This window comes from Pteropus medius, unplaced genomic scaffold (assembly GCF_902729225.1).
Source record: "Pteropus medius unplaced genomic scaffold, Ma_sr-lr_union100, whole genome shotgun sequence".
NCBI classification, from domain to species: domain Eukaryota; kingdom Metazoa; phylum Chordata; class Mammalia; order Chiroptera; family Pteropodidae; genus Pteropus; species Pteropus medius.
Genome location: NW_024349801.1, coordinates 792,133 through 809,589, shown reverse-complemented (window position 1 = coordinate 809,589; position 17,457 = coordinate 792,133). Strand labels below are relative to the sequence as shown.

General features: G+C 45.6%; 1 protein-coding gene across 3 annotated transcripts in view; it reads left to right on the top strand.

Moving 5' to 3' along the window:
* Positions 1 to 17,457, top strand: part of CHST8 (carbohydrate sulfotransferase 8) — a 113,444-nt gene that overhangs the window by 4,360 nt on the left and 91,627 nt on the right. Inside the window, exons 1-2 of one of the 3 annotated variants that reach the window (XM_039888582.1) lie at positions 11,060 to 11,070; positions 12,617 to 12,657. The exons of 1 other annotated variant lie outside the window; for it this stretch is intronic. The gene's annotated coding sequence lies outside the window, so the exon portion shown is untranslated. Of the gene's footprint in view, positions 1 to 11,059; positions 11,071 to 12,091; positions 12,658 to 17,457 lie in introns of those variants that run through there. One more of the 3 variants, XM_039888583.1, reaches the window with a different exon arrangement.

Here is a 17,457-nt window from a genome sequence, read left to right as displayed (position 1 = left end):
GAGACCTAAAACAGAGTAATCTGGCCTAGGTTGAGGGATCAGGAGGACCTCCTGAGGAGGTCACAGTTCAGCTGAGATCTGTAGAAGGAGCTGGAACTAAGCAGGGAGGAGTGGAAGGAAGGGAGGGAGGGAGCTTACCTGGCACAGAATGGGAATGAGCAAGAGGGAGCATGGAGCTCCTTCCAGGAGCTGTGGGAAGGCCCATGTGGCCAGCAGAATGAAGGAGGGGAGATGGGTTTGGAGACATAGGCGGGGTATAGGGCCTTTGAAGGCCAGGGAGGGACTTTGGGACTTGATCCCACCAGCTGCTGCACAGGAAGGAGTCCAGTGAGGAGAGAGCTGCTGCAGTAATCCTGTTGGAAGGTGATCGTGGTCCTAAAGAGGAATGGGGGACATGTATCCACCAGGGCTTGATGCTGGATTAGGCACGGGAGGGGAAATGGGGAGGGTGTTTGGGACCATGGCCGCTGGATCGTGACTGGGAGCTAAGCTGTTCGTGTTCTGAGGCAGAGCCCCCTGGACCAAGCGCCTGTCCACTCTGGTTGGGTTAAGTCCTCCAGGGCTGGGAGCTCGGGCAGATGCTCATGTGGCCTTGTCCCTGTGCCGCTGCCCACCTGCCTCACCTCCCAACTTTCCTCTAAGCCCTTGTCGTTCATCACTCAGTAAGTGCCCCGTGCCCAGTGCTCTCTGGTGAGGACAAGGTGCTCTGATGCCCACCTTCCTCTTGGCCTGACTGTCATCCACCTAGCTTACTGGTGTCCCAGTAGGTCCTTTACCTACTACCCACTTGTATCTGACCTGGCAGCTGGCTGGCGCCTGCCCCAGAAAGATCTCCTCTCCTATGCCCTTCCCTCATTGCCAGCTCTCTCTCCTTTCCCCCCTACCTGTGGAAACCAGTCTGTACCTGCTTCTACCCTCTGCGAGGGACTCTGCCCGAGACTCAGAGCTCCCAAACTCCCCCTGATGTCGGTGCATTCCCCGAGGCTGTCTGCAGCTCAGCTCAGGCCCCAGCCTCCCTGCAGACACCACCAGTCCACACAACTCTGTCTTTGAGAGTTGGGGTGGGAGAGCAGGTCTGTGAGTCACCCCGCTTCCCATTGTGCCCACGCTGCTGGCTTCAGGCCCTGCGCCGAGCTGCCGCTGAGCTGCAGGCAACAGCCCAGGTCGCTGTCACCTTGTCCTCACTCTGCCTGGGCCTGAGCCAGCTCCTCCCTAGCTGGGCCAGACTCAGGGACGGAAGGGACGAGAGCCAAGAAGAGAATGCTAGGAGGTACAGGTGTATTCCTTGGGCCCCAGGCCTCTCTGGGGCCAATTCCTCCAACGCTTGGGCTCTTTGCCTAGAGAGTGGACCCATCAGATTGGTCTTCCTTCCTATTCTGGTCACTGCCCTCATCGTGAACCACCACTGGACGTGCACAGGTGCTCCTCAGTGGAAAGGGAACACAGGAGAGCTCCTATGCCAGCAGCCCGTAGCCTAGGCTCAGATTGGCTCATACTTGGCAGACAAGTCCTCCCCACTTTCAAAGTTGCCTCTTTGTGGGGGCTGATTCATCTCCCTGGACAAGATCCATCTTTCCAAACCTGTGATCCCTGAGACCCTCCTCCGACCCTGAGAGGTGAGGCTTTGCTTCCTGTGCTCCTGAGGGGAGCATTCAGGCACCGAGCAAATACTGACTGAGGCCCTTCCATGTGCAGAGCCTCCTGCTCGGCCCAGAGGAGGCCAAACAAACACAGGAGGTCACAATGCTGGTGCAAATACTGCTGTCTCCAGCTGCTGGCCGTGACGAGTTTAGCATGGAGAAGATTCTCAGTGATTGTTGCCGGCAGGCAGAGTGAGAGCTAAACTGTGCAGTCTGTCTACACCGGAGAAGCCATTATGTGATACAGGCATTCTGTCTACACTAGCTGAGACCGTGTGTGATGCAGGCCATCTACCTACACTGGTTGAGTCTAAGGCGTGAGCAGCTTCCGTATAGTCCATGCCTGCCCCTCCTGCGGTTAGGGTCCTTGCCTAAGGTTCAGAGCTCTCAAACTCTTTTTGGCTTTGGTGAATTTCTCTGTGGTTGAGCTCAGCCCAGACTTCAGTTTCCACTCAGGCAGTGGCCATCAGGTTCTGTCTCCCAGAGCCGAGGGGACTGAGCCCAATGTGAGATGCAGTCTGTCTACACTGGTTGAGCCAGTGTACAAAGCAGGCACTCTGTCTACACTGGTTGAGCCCAGTTCTTGATGCAGGCCATCTGTTTACACCAGTTGAACTCAGCATATGATTCAGGCAATCTGTCTACACTGATCAAGTCAGTGCATTATGCAAGCCATCTGCCTAAACTGTTTGAGCCAGTGCTTAAAGCAGGCACTCAGTCTACACTGGTTGAGCCAGTGGGTGACATAGCCCGCCTGTGGCTGGCTGAGGCCTGTGTTCTAGGCTCCTCTGACACCCTCACCAAGAATACTCCTTTCTGCCCCTTTCTTCATGCACAACTGGGTTCAATTTTAGTTCTGCTTCCAAGGAGCGTCCCTTAGCGGTTCCCTCAGCTTTCCTATGTCTTATTCGAATCTGTCTGGAAGAGGCTGGCTCAGGGCTAAGAGCGGTGTGGATGTGGGGCATGGTGACACATTGTGATCTCACCTGGATGTCCCCTCCCACATCGTGCTTGCGGACTGAGCCTACTTCCACCACTGGGTGTAGAGGCTCCTGTTGTCAGTGGTCGTAGGCACTTTGCCATCCCTCACAGCAGCCACTCACATGCCTTTTTCCCGGGAAAGTGGTCCAGGTGTGGATTTTTGCCTTTGTGTGCACGGTAAACTACACTTCTCCAGATCGGGCCCATCTTGCCATCTCCTCAGTCTCCACTGCTATTATTTGACCTCCTGAGGGTTGGCATCATCTGCAATATTAATTACATGACCACTCATCCTGTGAAAGCACAATCTATGCCTATTATTTAACTCTTCTCAACTCCTTCTGCCATGAATTAAAGTGGCGACAGACAGCATTGGCAACCAGCTCCACCCCACGCAGCCACCTCAGGGTTATGACTCAATCGGTGTAGATAGACAGCCTGAAGCCAGCACCTGGAATCGGACCTCCTTGGTTCAAATCCCAGCTTTACCACTAGATCACTATGTGGTCTAGGGACTTAGTTTGCTCATCTACAAGTGAGGATGACAATAGAAATCCACCTCACAGAGCTGTTGTGCCTTATCAGCCAGGTAGGCCACAATCAATGACAGCTGCCATCATCATCATCATTGTCGTCGTCATCGTTGTTGTTGTTGTTGTTGTTGTTATTATTATTATTATTATTATTATTATTATTATTATCTCCCGTGTTTGATCTCTCAGCTGAGGCTGGCTCAGTCCTTCATCTTGGGTGCAAGGAATCATGTTGATCAATGGCCTTGCCTGGTGATATAACAAAGGCTTAGGAGGCATGTGACCCTACTGGCTAATGTCCCCTCAAGTCCCGCCCTCTTTCTAAGCAGTTTTCTGTCAATACCTTTTTCGTGTCTTGCGTTCAGTACATTTTAAAACTTTTTATTCCAAGCACAGTATGCACACCAAAAAGTGCACAGATCGTGTGAACAATGCAGTGAATATCCACAAACAAAACAGGTCCGCTTGCCAGCACAGAGTGGGAATCAGAAAGTGACCAGCGTCCCAGAGGTGCCCATGACCCCTTCCAGGCACTTCTCCTCCCCCAGGGTAACTGCTCTCCTTACTTGTGATATTGATTGGTTTTCCTTGTTTTTAAACTTGATATAAGTGGAATAGTAACTCTGTACACTTTTGTGTCTGGTTTACCATCATTGCTGTGAATAGTTATTGTTTGTTCATTCTCGTTACTGTCTAGGATTCCATCATGTGAATAAATCCCAATTTATTTATCCATCTTCCTCTTGAATGACAGTTGGATTGTTCAGAGTCTTGGTCTATTACGAACACTGCTGCTGCGACATTCTTGCCTGTGTCTCTTGGGCATATGTTCACATTTTAATAAGTATGTACTTAGAAGAGAATTGCTAAGTGTTGGGATAGGCACATGTTCATCTCTGTTCCTGTCAAACAGTTTTCTCTAAAGCGGTTGTGTGAATCCCCTGCCCCCGCCATCAGCACCAGTTATATATGAGAGTTCCAGTTGCTCCACATCCTTTTCGACACTGTGTTATCAGTCTTTTAGATTTTAGCCATTCTCTGAGGACGTAAAGGTATCGCGCTGTGATTTTAATTTTATTACAAGATGACTAATACAGTATATTTTTTGCCAAGGGTGTGTTGAACTTGAAAACATTATTCAACAAATTTGAAAGCTCACTTCTGTCTCCAAATTGTAAATGTCTTAAATATTGGGGATGCTGATGATTTCCTTTGCTGGGCAGGTTTGAATCTGCCATGTTGGAAGGCAGTAGGTGGAGCAGGTAGGTGTTTCTCTGGATGAGGCTGGGAACCTGGCCACCTGCCCCAGAATCACCTGGGGAGCTCGTCAGAGCTGCAGGTACTAGGCCATACTCCAGCCGCCAGTCACCAGATGGACTCTTGTGATCGATCCATCAGTCTCTCTGGGGCTCATCTTTCTTTCCCTTCACAGATCCCACGAGCACTGGAACCATCCTGTCTGTCATGTTCACTGCTGTGTCTCAGTGCCTAGAACAGTCCTGGCACAGAGTGGGGCCCCATAAATACCCGCTGAATGAAGGACCAGAGGACAAAGCGCTGCCTGTTGGCCTCTGTCCTCTCTCACCCCACATGGCTTGATGAGGATTTGTTGGGAGCCTGGGGGGCTATGGGGGAGGGTTCTGGAAGTTGGGCTCTCACACCTATCCTGGGGCTCTGTTCCTATAAATGATCTCTCCCATCTCCAAAGCCAGTTTCTCACCACCTCTTCCAATCCTGCCACATTACATTTTGATGGAGACCATGATACAGCCTCCTTTCTTTGGTTGTGGCTCGTTCCCTTTCTCTTCAAGTCTGACATAGTTATTTGGAAAGCAGCTTGGCCTAGGAGATGAGAGCTCTGGGTCAGTCCGCTGGGGTTCAAATCAGGTTCTGTCCTTGCCCCAGGGGAGAGAGGCAGATTCGTAGTCAACTCTGATGCAGCCAGTGGGAGTGACTGGGGTGGCTGAGACCTGTGAGGTTGAGGAACGAAGGCAAGGGATTCTGGCTGGGGCATCTGCTGGGGGCTCCGCAGAGGAGGGAGGACTGGGCTGGCCCTCAAAGATTGAGAAGGGGAGATGACCCCTGAGGGGCCATGTGATGTAAGTCCTCAGGGAAGAAAGTACATTGAGCCCCCAGAAGAATGTGGTCTAGTTCACCCAACACATGAGGGCATAGGGTAATGATCAGAGTTCACTGGTGAATTATAGAAGTCTTCCTGGAGGAGGCAAGCTTGGAACTGCATGTCCAAGGCCAGGGGTGAGAACTTTATCCTGGTGCCAGTAGAAATTCTCTCCAAGCTGCCAGATCACGGAGCATGGACAGTGTGAACCAAATACCAGTCACTCTAAAATAGGACAACAGAGAATCCACGACACACGCATTGTTTATGCGATGTGGAGGCGGGTGTACGAAGATGGAAGAGCTAAAAGCAGTTTGGGAAAAACAACACCTTTTTTTAGTAGAAAGACAGATTAGAAAGGTTTATGCTCTTCTGCGATAACTAATATGAAAGGTTTATCAAAGTTAAAAAAAAAAACCCCGACACTTTCTCCAAAATTGATTTGAAGACTTGGCAGATTTGAGGAATCATTCAGTAACGTTTTATGGGTCGATGCTAATTTGATGCAGCAGACCCGCGCATCGCATCGCACCAATTTACTGCCAAAGCAACATTAAGCACGGACCTTTCGTGCAAGGTTTATAGGCGGACAGCTCATAAAGATGCACGCTTGACAAGTATTCTGCTTCTCTTAGGATGTGCAGTATGAAGTGTTTATCAAAAACCAACTAAATCGCCCTTGCCTTTTACTCGTAAACACTCTGGGGACTTCAGGCCTGGATCCTATGCCATATTTCACCACTCTGGGTCCTGGTACACAGGGAGCCTTTGTCTCCGAAAGCCTCAATAGAGAGAGGTAGGAGGAGCCCTTTGGGGCAGAGGATGTCCCGAGGCAGTGGTCCCCAACCTTTTTGGCTCCAGGGACCGGTGCTCCTATGAGAATCTAGTACCTGATGATCTGAGGTGGAGCTGAGGTGGGGATGCTAGCGCTGGGGAGCGGCTGCAAATACAGATGAAGCTTAGCTCGCTTGCCACTCACCTCCTGCTGTGCAGCCTGGTTCCTAACAGGCTGCAGACCAGTACAGGTCCCTAGCCCAGGGGTTGGGGACCCCTATCCTAAGGGACCACTTTGGAAATAACTTGTAACCCAGGACATGGGAGGCTGATGATGCCTTTCCGAGCAGGGTCTCCTAAAACGAATCTAAGATTGTGCCTAAATGAGATCTGTGGCTCCAAAAAAAAATACATTTCCTGTTCTTGTTTTTTTGCTTCCTGGGCTGATGTGTGATGGATCATAGCAGCATGTCTCTCTTCCTTCAAATACATACTGCAAAGCCTCGTCAGTAAGGAGATCGCCACACTTTGTTTTGTACATTGGAAAGTGTTTAACAATAAAAACGATCAAAACTCCTGTCTTTCACCACTGAAAACCACTGCTCACATTTCCTGCCAAGGAAAAGTGGACTTCCCTGCCTGCACCACTCCAGTCCCTCCGTTCCTCTCGTCCCAGTGTTAATTACCCGAGCTTAATGAAGAAGGTTGCCGGAGGGGGGAGAGTGTGCAGACCGCTGTCAGCACAAAGCCTCGTGGGTTTTCGCAGGGGGAAATTTGATCTTGGGCAAATGTCAAGGCGTTTTTGAAATCTGTGTTATGATATCAGCTCGTTGCCAGTGTAGGGCTTCATTTGGATTTCATAAATATTGTATGGAGCTCTCTTATAGCCACCTCGGCCAAGTGGAGAACATAACAGCCACCCCAAACACACACGCACGCACGCACGCACGCACGCACCCCATTGCAATTGCAATCTATCGCAGAGTTGTCATGAAAAGCCAATTGATGATATTTCAATCACAATGTTCTTGTAACAAATTCCATTCAAATTCTCTCGGAAAGGGAGTTAAGGCTTCCTGCTGCTGCTAGGAGAATGATATGCTAAATGTAGCTTCCTGGGGCCCTGGCAGCCATCCAGGGCTTTGTAATTTATAGTTCTCCTTCGTGGTTTTCCAAGTGACCTTGGAACCTCCAGGCTGGCGGATTCCTTAGGTTCTCACGTTGCCCTCTGTCCTTTTGTGCGCTTAGTCCCCAGGTGAGTCTTCCCAGCACCCATCAGGCTGGAGCTTGAGAGAAAGGATGTGTGAAGGGGTGCCCTGGGAGCCCCATGACAGGTGACCGGAAGATGGCTTGTTGCTGCTGACCTTCACTCTGAAATGTGTCAGCTACTGAACAGTCCAATGTTTTCTTTAAAGGCAACCCTCAGGTGACAGGAGCCTCTCCAGCCCTAGCACACAGCAGATAATCCTGGAAAAGAAGGGGAGGGACGATCCGCAATTACATTCATCAGCTATTTTTGGTTGAGGAATAAACAAAATGGTCCAAACTGCTGCTGTTACAGATTCTAGCAGAGGAGTGGCGTGTAGGAAAGATTAATGTACAATTAAAACCCGTGTACGGGTAAATTACAGGGTGACAGCTATCTAATGCAAACATCGTAGACATGTAATTAAGAGGAGTTACAGGCTCTCGAGGATGGATTTGCCGAGGAGCGTGCTAGGGAGCTGTCTGTAGAGCAGGAAGGGCAGGGACACGTGATGGGACGCATGGGAGCCCTGGAGGGGGTGAGGAGGAGCCTCCACAGTGTCTCTGGGGCAGTCTGGGACGTGATGGGAGCCCCAGGTTCGTCGAGTGGCACAGCCCACCTCTCCGGTGCCTGCTGGTTCTTGTTCCAAGCTTCCAGCCCTTTCTGGAGCCACCCTGCTCTCCCCCGCCTCACCTTTGACTCTCTGGCAGTGAGCACCCAAGGATGTCTTCTTTTACGTTTTTAATTTCTCCTGCTTTGTCAGCTTTTTAAGGAATATGTTACATTATGTGGAAATTGGATGCTAACAAGATTTGTATGAATAAATTAGACTCTTAACTTTTTATGTTATTACAAAATTGAAATGGACTCTAATGACAGTCAGAATTAATGTTCTGTTTCAAATTAATGCTAGGATGTGACTGAATTTTCGGTGTGCTCTCCTCATGTGTCTCTAACCCTTCCCATAAGGACCTCCCCCCTTCCAGTGAGGCAGCCCTCTGTCACTTATCTGGCACCCCTCTCTCTAGGACACTTCCTTGCCGACCTCGAGGGTGCTCTGCCCGCACTTTCCATGGGGCTGCTGGGAAAATCTGGGATTGAGGCTCCCAGTGGCCCCAACAAGAATTGCCCTCGGCCTGGGTGGGCGCCTTGCCCAAGGCTACACCCCACCCTGCATCCAGCCACTGGCTGACGTGACTTTCCCAGACCCTGAGAGCCCTGTCCTCAGTCAGGAAGCGTGGCGGCTTCTCCCTCTGTGCATCCCTGCCCTCCTCCCAGAACCCTCTCTGATAAGCCACAGATTTCTAGGCAACTCAGCCCACAATACCCGCTCTTAGGGATTTCAGTTTTCCTAAACTGTCTGCCTGGTGAGTGTCATCCGCTGGGATAAAAGTCCGCAAAAACCGGGATCCTTCTTTCTGCTCTGTGCCCCCTTCTTGAGCACAGGGCTGTGGCGAGGTGCTGACCACGTCATGCCCTCGGCCCACACTCCTTGCACAGGGTTTGAGCAGCATCAGGGCCAAAGGGCCCCCCTGGATCCATGCAGCCACACCACACGGCTCTGGGAGTGAGGCGGACTTGGAGGGATTTTTTGCAACAGCAACCCGATGTCCCAAAGGGGCAGAGCAGAACAGGGGCTGTGGACACTGGGGTGTGGACACTGGTTCCCACAGCTGACAGTGGTGGGGAAGGGGGGCCTGGTAATGTGGGACGAGAGCGTGAGGCAGCTGAGGTGGAACATTCAGACCCCAGTGCAGTCGGGCCTCCTGGCAAGGAAGTTGTATAATCTGAGATACCTGGGGACACTTGCCGCTTTGGAAGGGGACAGTGGAACTCAGCTCCAGCTGTCATCGCAGGAAGGGATGGGGGTTCAGGGTGGCCAAAAGGGTAGATTTTATATGAAATCCCTTCTACAGTGTGTAGACTAATTCAAAATTTAAAATCAAAGTCCTACACTGACCAGACAATAAGCCTGTGAACTGTGTTTTGCTTCTGGGCTAGAGGATTTAGAGTCCAGAGTTTCTCTGGCAAAGTAGACAATTTCCCACCTGGACAGTGAGGGCCAGAGCCCCAGAAAGGGACAGTCACTGCCATGACTGCAAGCCACGGCTGCAGAGCTGCTGGGCTGCAGGCAACTGTGGTCTGCCCAAATGTGGCCTCTGTCTTGCCCCCTTACCCCCATCTGCTGGAAGGAGGCCCTCGCCTTTCGGGCTGTGCCCATCTGGGCTGTTGGCAGGGCTCTGACTGTGGTCGGATCCTAGCAAGCCCAGCCCTGGCCAGTTGAACCACTGAGTTTGGGGCTCATTGGATGAGTGGGTAGCAGAGGAGCCTATGCGGCCCCCCGCTCCACATCTGAGGGACCTCACCTCAGCCCTGCTGCCTCCACCTTCACAAGTCTTAGCAATTCCCCGCAGAAATGCTTTAACAGGAGGAAAAAGAGGAAAATAGAAGTCTCACCACCCAGCCCATCTCTGGATCTGGGCTTCCCACATATTGTCACAGAGAGGGAGTATCTTATGTTTAAACCGCTTTATATACATTAACTTATAAGTCACATTCATTTTATAAAAATGCAATAATTTTTATGCCTATTGCACATAACCTGTTTGATCACTTTATATATCACAAATGCCTTTCCCTGGTCATGGATCTATTTCCATCCTGCTTTTGACACCTGCACGGCGTTCTGTCATGCGAATTTATCATCATTTATATAAACGGTTCCCCCTTGGATATTTTGGTGGTTTTCATTTTTGTTTTTCGATTTTAAAGCATGTTGGAGTGAGCGTATTCCTTTGTGTCATTTCAGAATAAATTCCTAGCAGTGGAATTGTTAGCTCAAAGGTATGCATGGTTTTAAGACTTTTAATGCTTCCCGATAAATCACCTTCTGGAAAGACCCAGCAGTGCATGAGGGTGCCTTTTTGCACACCAGCAAACCTTCGTTTTAAAAACCTTTGTCAATTTGATAGGTTAAAAGGGGGCATGCTTATTGCTTTTTAAAAAAATAACTTTTATTTTCATCAAAGTAACGCATATATGTAGTTTAAAGAGCATAGATAATAACAGGCTTATAATAAACCCAGCATCCTCTGCCTCATTCCTCACCGGCCCCTCCCAGTCCTGCTCCCCAGAGGCAACCACCGAAAACTCTCCAGGCTGTTTCCCCAGCATGTATCACTACCTCCATATTTCTACAGAACATGTGTACACTGCAGAAGTAAAATGGCCAACCAATTGTCCCAGCATCATTTATTGAGCACTCACTCTTTGCTTACTCTTTTAAAATGCTGGCCGGCTTCATCATTTGCTTAATTCTTACATTTACTGGGGCTACTTTGAGATTCTTCTGTTTTAGTCTGTCTGTTCTCATACCAGAAGCCACTATTTTAATGTTTGTAGCTTATGAACACATTTTTTAATATCTTAGAGGGCATATCTCATTATTCTTGTGTGATATCACATTTTTATGATTTTAGTTGCATTCTAAAAATATTGGGTCAAGTTTCAAATAATATCCAATAGAGATGTGGATTGGAGTTGTTTCATTTATAGATAAATTTAAGATAAACTTGTAGATAAATTGACCTTTTACTTTATTTATTCTGTTTTACCCTACTGAGTTTTCTGATCCATGTATTCAACAAATGTTTATTGAGAACCCTTCGTGTGCCAGGCTCTGTTCTAGGTACTGGAGGTCACGTCAGGAGACAAAGCAGAGGAATTTCCCAGCCCCCATGAAGCCAACATGGTAGTTGCTTTGAAAAGCCAAGCAGGGTAAGGGACGGCTAGAGGTGTGGGGCGGGGGGTAGGGATGGGTGGAAGGACAAATGGGGTGGTCAGGGTGGACCTCACTGAGAAGGTGAGATTTGAGCAAAGATGAGGTCTGAGGGATGTGAGGTCACAGGCCATACACATGATCTAGATCAGTGGTTCTCAACCTGGGGCAGCTGTGCCCCGCAGGGGAATCTGACAGCATCTGGGTTGCCACTAGCATCTACCAGGTACAAGCCAGGCTAAACATTCTATAATGCACAGGCAGCCCCCACAACCAAGAATCACCTGGCCCCAGATGTTAATAGCATTGAGGTTGAAGGAATCCTGATCTAGGTGAAGATTTTCCAGGCAGAGGGGGCACTTAGTGAAAGGTCCTAAGGCAGGAGTGAAAAACGGCCACGAGGTGGAGAGATGGAGGGCTAGAGCAGCTGGGAATGAGGCCACAGAGGTGGGGGCTGGGGGATGGGCAGAGGGCAGATGACTGGAGCCTTGCAGGGCGGGACACAGAATCTGACTTTACTACCAGTGAGGTGAGGAGCAACTGCGGGGTTTAAACAGAGGAGTGCCATGATAGAATTGTGTTTTGAGAGGATCACTCTTTTCCTGCTTCCATGAGGAAGAGGAAAGAGAGCTGGCAGGCTGTCCCACCCAGCAGGAGCTGATGGTCTGGGCCAAACCGGTGGCAGTGATGTGGAGAGAACGGGTCAGACTCCAGATATGTTTTGAAGGCAGAGCTAACCGGATTTCCTGACAGATTAGATGGGGTGTGAGGAAAAGAAAGCTTTTGGTCTGAGCAACGAGAAGGATGGAGTTACCCACGGTTAAAATGGGAAAGGGAGTGAGTGAGCTGAACAGGAGCTGGAGAAGGTTCAGTTGAGGACACACTGTATTTGAGATGTCCAACACACATCCAACTGCAGACGTTGGAGATTTGTTTGGATATACGAGCCTGGAGTTATAGGGAGAGATCGGAACTGGAGATAGAAATTTAGGGGTCATCAACACATGGTTTTTGAAGCCATAAGACTGACCGAGGTCAGTAAAGGAGTGAGTACAGAGAGAAGAAAAGAGGACCAATAAATGAGACCTAGAATACTCTAACATAGAGAGATCAGAGAGACGCGGAGGGACCAATAAAAGATCAAGAAGTGACCAGTGAGGTGGGAAGAAAGCAGGAGAGTATTGTGTCCTAGAAGCCAGGTGAAGAATGTGCCTCGTGGAGGAGCGGGTAGTCACCTGTGTCAAATGCTGGTGGCAGGTCAAGTAAGACGAGGACCAAGGATTGACCAATAGATTCAGCAATGTACAAGAGCAGCTCTGGTGGAGTCGGGGGAAGAACATTCTGATTTAAGCGGGTCTGTGAGAGGGTGAGAAGAGATGAGATTGTGAATCTCGGTAACTCATATTTTGCTGCAATGAAGAGCAAAGAAATGGAAAGAGGGGTCGAGAGGGTTTTTATTTTTGTTTTTGTTTATAGGATGAGAGAAATAACAGCATGTTTTTGTGTTGATGGGAATGATCTAATAGAATGTGAAAAATTCTATAGGTAGGACAAGAGAGACGTGCTGGGGCCAAGTTCCTGAGGAGGTAAGAGAGCCCTGGAGCTGGTGGACGCGGAGGGACTGGCTCTCGGGGCACAGACACCTAACCTGTGGTAAAAGCTGAGGAGCAGAATGGTTGGTGCAAGTCTGATAATTGGAATCTGAAAGTCTTTCTCTCTCTCTCTCTCTCTCTCTCTCTCTCTCACACACACACACACACACACACACACACACACACACACACACACACACGAATCACATACGATTCCATTCACCCATTTAAATTTTACAATTCGGTGGTGTTCAGTATGTTACATAGTCGTGCAACTACCACACAGTCAGTTACAGAACATGTTCATCACCCCAAAAAGAAACCCTGTGTATATTAGCAGTCGCACCCCAGTTATGCTTTCTCAGTCCTAGGCAACCACTAATCTACTTTCTGTTTATAAATTTTACTATTCTGGACACTTAATGTAAATTGAATTGTACAATAAGTGGTCTTTTTTGGCTTTTTTTCACTTAGTGTAATGGTTTCTCGGTTCATGCATACTGTGGTACTTCATTCTTCTTTATGGCTAAATAATATTCCATTGTAATGTATATACCATATTTATCATTTTATCTTTTAGTGAATTGATGAGATTTGGGTTGTTCCCATCTTTTGGCTATTATTAATAGAAGTTGCTGTATACACATTCGTGGACAGATTTTTTTTGTAAACATGTTTTCATTGGGGAGGCATAGGTAGAGGAGCGGAAATCCTGGGTCATTCGGGAACTCTATTCTTACCCTTTGAAAAACTGCCAGACTGTTTTCCAAAATGGCTGCTCCATTTTGCATTCCCTCAGCGGCGTATGAGTGTTCCAGTTTCTCCATCTTCTTGCCAATACTTGTTATTGTCTATCCTTTCGATTACAGCCATCCTAGTATGTGTGAAGTAGTATTTGATTTATATTGAGTATTTTATTTGCACTTTTCTAATGATTAATGAAGTTGAGCACCTTTTCATGTGCTTATTGGTCATTTGTATATCTTTGAAAAATGTCTATTCAGATCCTCCGCCCATAAATTAATTTTTTTTTAATTATCATGTGGTAAGAGTTTTTTACATATTCTGGATACAAGTTCCTGATCAGATATACGATTTGCCAATATTTTATCCCATTCTGTGGATTATCTTATCACTTTTTTTATAGTGTCATTTGCAACATAAAAGTTTTTAATTTTGATGACGTGCAGTTTACTATTTTGTTGTTGTGGCTTGTGCTATGTATTATGTCTAAAAAGGTCTTGACTAACCCAAGTGATGAAGATTTACTCCTTTCTGCTTTTTATTTACTTGGGTTATTTATTTAATTTTTCCTATTTAATTGAATTGGCAAGTGTCCCCAGTACAATATTAAATGGTAGTGGGCTTCCCTTGTTCTACTCCTGACTTTAATGTCTCACCATTAACCATGACACTATCCATGGGATAAGATTTTTAGAACTTAAAAAAAATCAAAATATTTTATATTAATAGTGTTTACAAATAATCAAGAGCTCCCCTCCCCCATGTATTTAATTTGTCCATGAAGATAAACATGTTTTTTTTCCTTCGACCTATTGATGCAATAAATTATATTAATAGATATTCTAATATTGAGCCATTCTGTAATGCATTTCTGGATTAATCTTAATTTGCAAGGGTACATAATTATTTTGTTATACTGTTTGTTCAGTAGCCAGAAGTTGTGTAATTTCCTCTGTAATTCTTTGACTCATGAATTATTTAGATTTTTAAACATTTCAAGAGCATATTTTTCTTCTTTCCAATTTTATTGCACTGTAGTCAGAGATTGTGGTTTGCGTGCTATTGATTCTTTAATTTTAGTTGAGAATTGCTTTGTGCCCTGGTTAGTATATGGTCACTTTGTGTTCCATTATGTTGGAAATAATATGTACCCTCTCACTGTTGGGTGCAGAATTCCATATCCATATCTATATCTATACACAGTCTTTAGCTCAGTCTCGTTAATTGTATTGTTTGTATCTTTTATATTCTTAATATTTTCGGCTGCTTAATTTACCAATTTCAGAGTGAGATGTGTTAAAGTCTCTTAATCTGGTTACGAATTTGTTGAGTTTTCTTTGTAATCTTATCAGCCTTTACTATATACTTTTAAAAAGCTATGTTATCAGGGGCATACCGACTAAAGATTATTATATCTTCCTAGTGAAGTTTATCTTTGTTGTGTAATAACTCTTTTAATCCCCACTGATGCTTTGTTTGCCTTAAATTCTATTTGGCCTTATATTACTATTGTAAAAACAACTTTTCTTTGTTATTTTTATAGTATATCTTTTTAGTATCTCTTGACTGTCAACATTTCTTTATAATGCTTCTCTCAGAAAGTTTAATCTTTTTTTATGGTTATTGATATATTTGCGTTCTTTTTCTGTTTTATTTTGTTTTCTACTTTCCTTGCTTTATTATTATTATTATTTTTTAAAATCTTTTCTGTTTTCTAAGGATTGATTATTCTTTCTGTTTTACTTTTTTTGCTCCCTGTACCAACTTGGAAGTTATGCATTTTATTTTTTATTCTTCCAGTGATTACCTGTACATTTTTAATATGCATACTTGGTTTAAAAGACAGTATGAGTGAAATCAAATTGTCTACCTTCTCCAAAATAGCAAAATGCTCATAGAACAGTTTGATTCTGGTTATATTCCCATCTTATGTCTTTTGTCTAATTTTAGTGACTTATTGTTAACAAACTTCCCATTTTTTATAATTATTACTCTAGTTATTATTTACAATTATTGATTAGATTTATAGCTGCTTACCAACTTTTTTGCTCACTCTTGTTGATCGCATCCTGTCCTTCCACTAGGTTCCTATTCCAATGGCCTCACATAGCCCTTCAGTAGTTCTTTCAGAAAAGACCTATGTAAACTCTCTTGAACTTTGTTAATTTAAATATAATTTTGCCTTAATGGGTGAGCTGGGTATAGAATTCTAAAATGGTCAGATGATAGTTATTATTATTATTTTTTAACCTTTTGAAGACCTTTTCCATTGTGTTCTTGTCCCCACTATTATTCAGAAAAGCCCGGAGTCAGTCTGTCAGCCCTGTGTAGATAATGTCTTTTTCTCTAGCTTTTTTCCCCCACTCTCTTTGTTTAGATGTTCCTTAGCTTCACTCAGATATATCTGGTATATAATTGTATTCCTCCTTCTTGGATGTTAAAGCACTTATTTATTCAATCTTAGGGCTTTCTTAAGTTCTGAAAAAATTTCAGTTATCATCTCTTCAAATAATTTTTCCCCTTTATTCTCAATATTAGCCTTTGAATTGCCAGCCACATGTATGAGGGACAGTATAGCATGATGGTTAAGAATATAGACTCTGCAGATAGCTATATGGATTTCACTTTGCCTCAATGCTTAATAGCCGAGAAAAGTTGCTTAAACTCTCCATTTCTCAGTTTTCTCACTCATAAATTAGGCATAATAATATTACCATACACTTAGGTTGTTGTAATAATTAAGTGTATTTATATACGTAGAGAACTTAAAATAGCTGCTGGCACATGGTCACTCCTCCTGTGTTGCCTGGAATGCTCCAGAGACCCTGTACTGACACTGCCATTTTTGCCTCAAGATCATTATTATAAGTTTTCTAGAAGGATCTGACTTTGTTTCAGTCCCTAGGGATGCATTTCTGCCAGCGTCTCCTTGATGATTAGTTTAATTTGGGGGGATCTTCCCGTTCCATTCTCTTGCAACCTCAGTCTCCTATTTTTCTTATAGGCGTTCTGGGTGATTATGTTAGATTTATCTCCCGGATCACTAAACCTCCTAGTTTACTCATCGATCTGTTATTAAACTCTTGTGTTGTGTTTTTAATTTCAGTCACTGTATTTTTTTATTTCTAGAAATTCCATGGAGATCTTTCAAATCTACGTGCTTGTTTTTGTAGTTTCCTGTTCTTCCATTATTTTTAGGTTTTCCTTTACTCACTTATCTAAAACATAATTATGTTGTCTTTTCAGATTTTTTTCTTATCACAGGTTCATGGAGTGCTACCTCCTTCTGTTTGTTTATCAGCTGATTTTCCCTCATGGTGAACCATTTCCTTGAGCAGATTATAATTTCTATATGATATTCTAGAGAAGCAAAAATTATCCAAACTAATTTAACATTGGTGATTTTTTTTTTTTTTTTTTAAATGATAGCCCTCTGCTTCCTGGGCTGTGAAACTGTTCCTTCAGGACATTTCAAAAATTGTTTCTTCCGGAAGCTCCTACGGGTTAATCAGTTGGAACCCAATCTCTCTGTTGTTTCTGTACATGGGGATTCGTGGACTACACAGGTAGTATAAATTGGGAGTCCATGGCCATGGTGCAGGCTTGAGATTCCTGTTTTTTTCTGGAAACGCCCCACCTCTCCCAATTTTTTCTTTTTCTCCAGACAGGGGTTGAGTTTTCCAGCCCCATTTCCAGCGAGGTGGGATCCGTGTTAGAGCCTGAGCTTTGTGCAGGAGCTCAGTTCCAGCTCCTCATCTTAGGGGAGCCCAGGCTGTTTCTGTTGCCCCTTGTGGACATTAACACCCCCGGCCCAGGCCTCTGGGGTCTGCCATCTGTTGTTCGGCATCTCTGGGGCACCAGCTGACAGTTTATCATGACAGCTCTCTCTCTCTTGGTTATTTGCACCTAAGGACTTCCTTTTCTTTCCTTCAAGCTCAATTATGTATTTAATTATGTTATATTTTATCCAGCATTTTCATACATTTTGAGCTAGGGATGGTGATGGTGGGGGCTGTGTGTGTCTGTTGCAATCTTTTATTTAGGATTTAG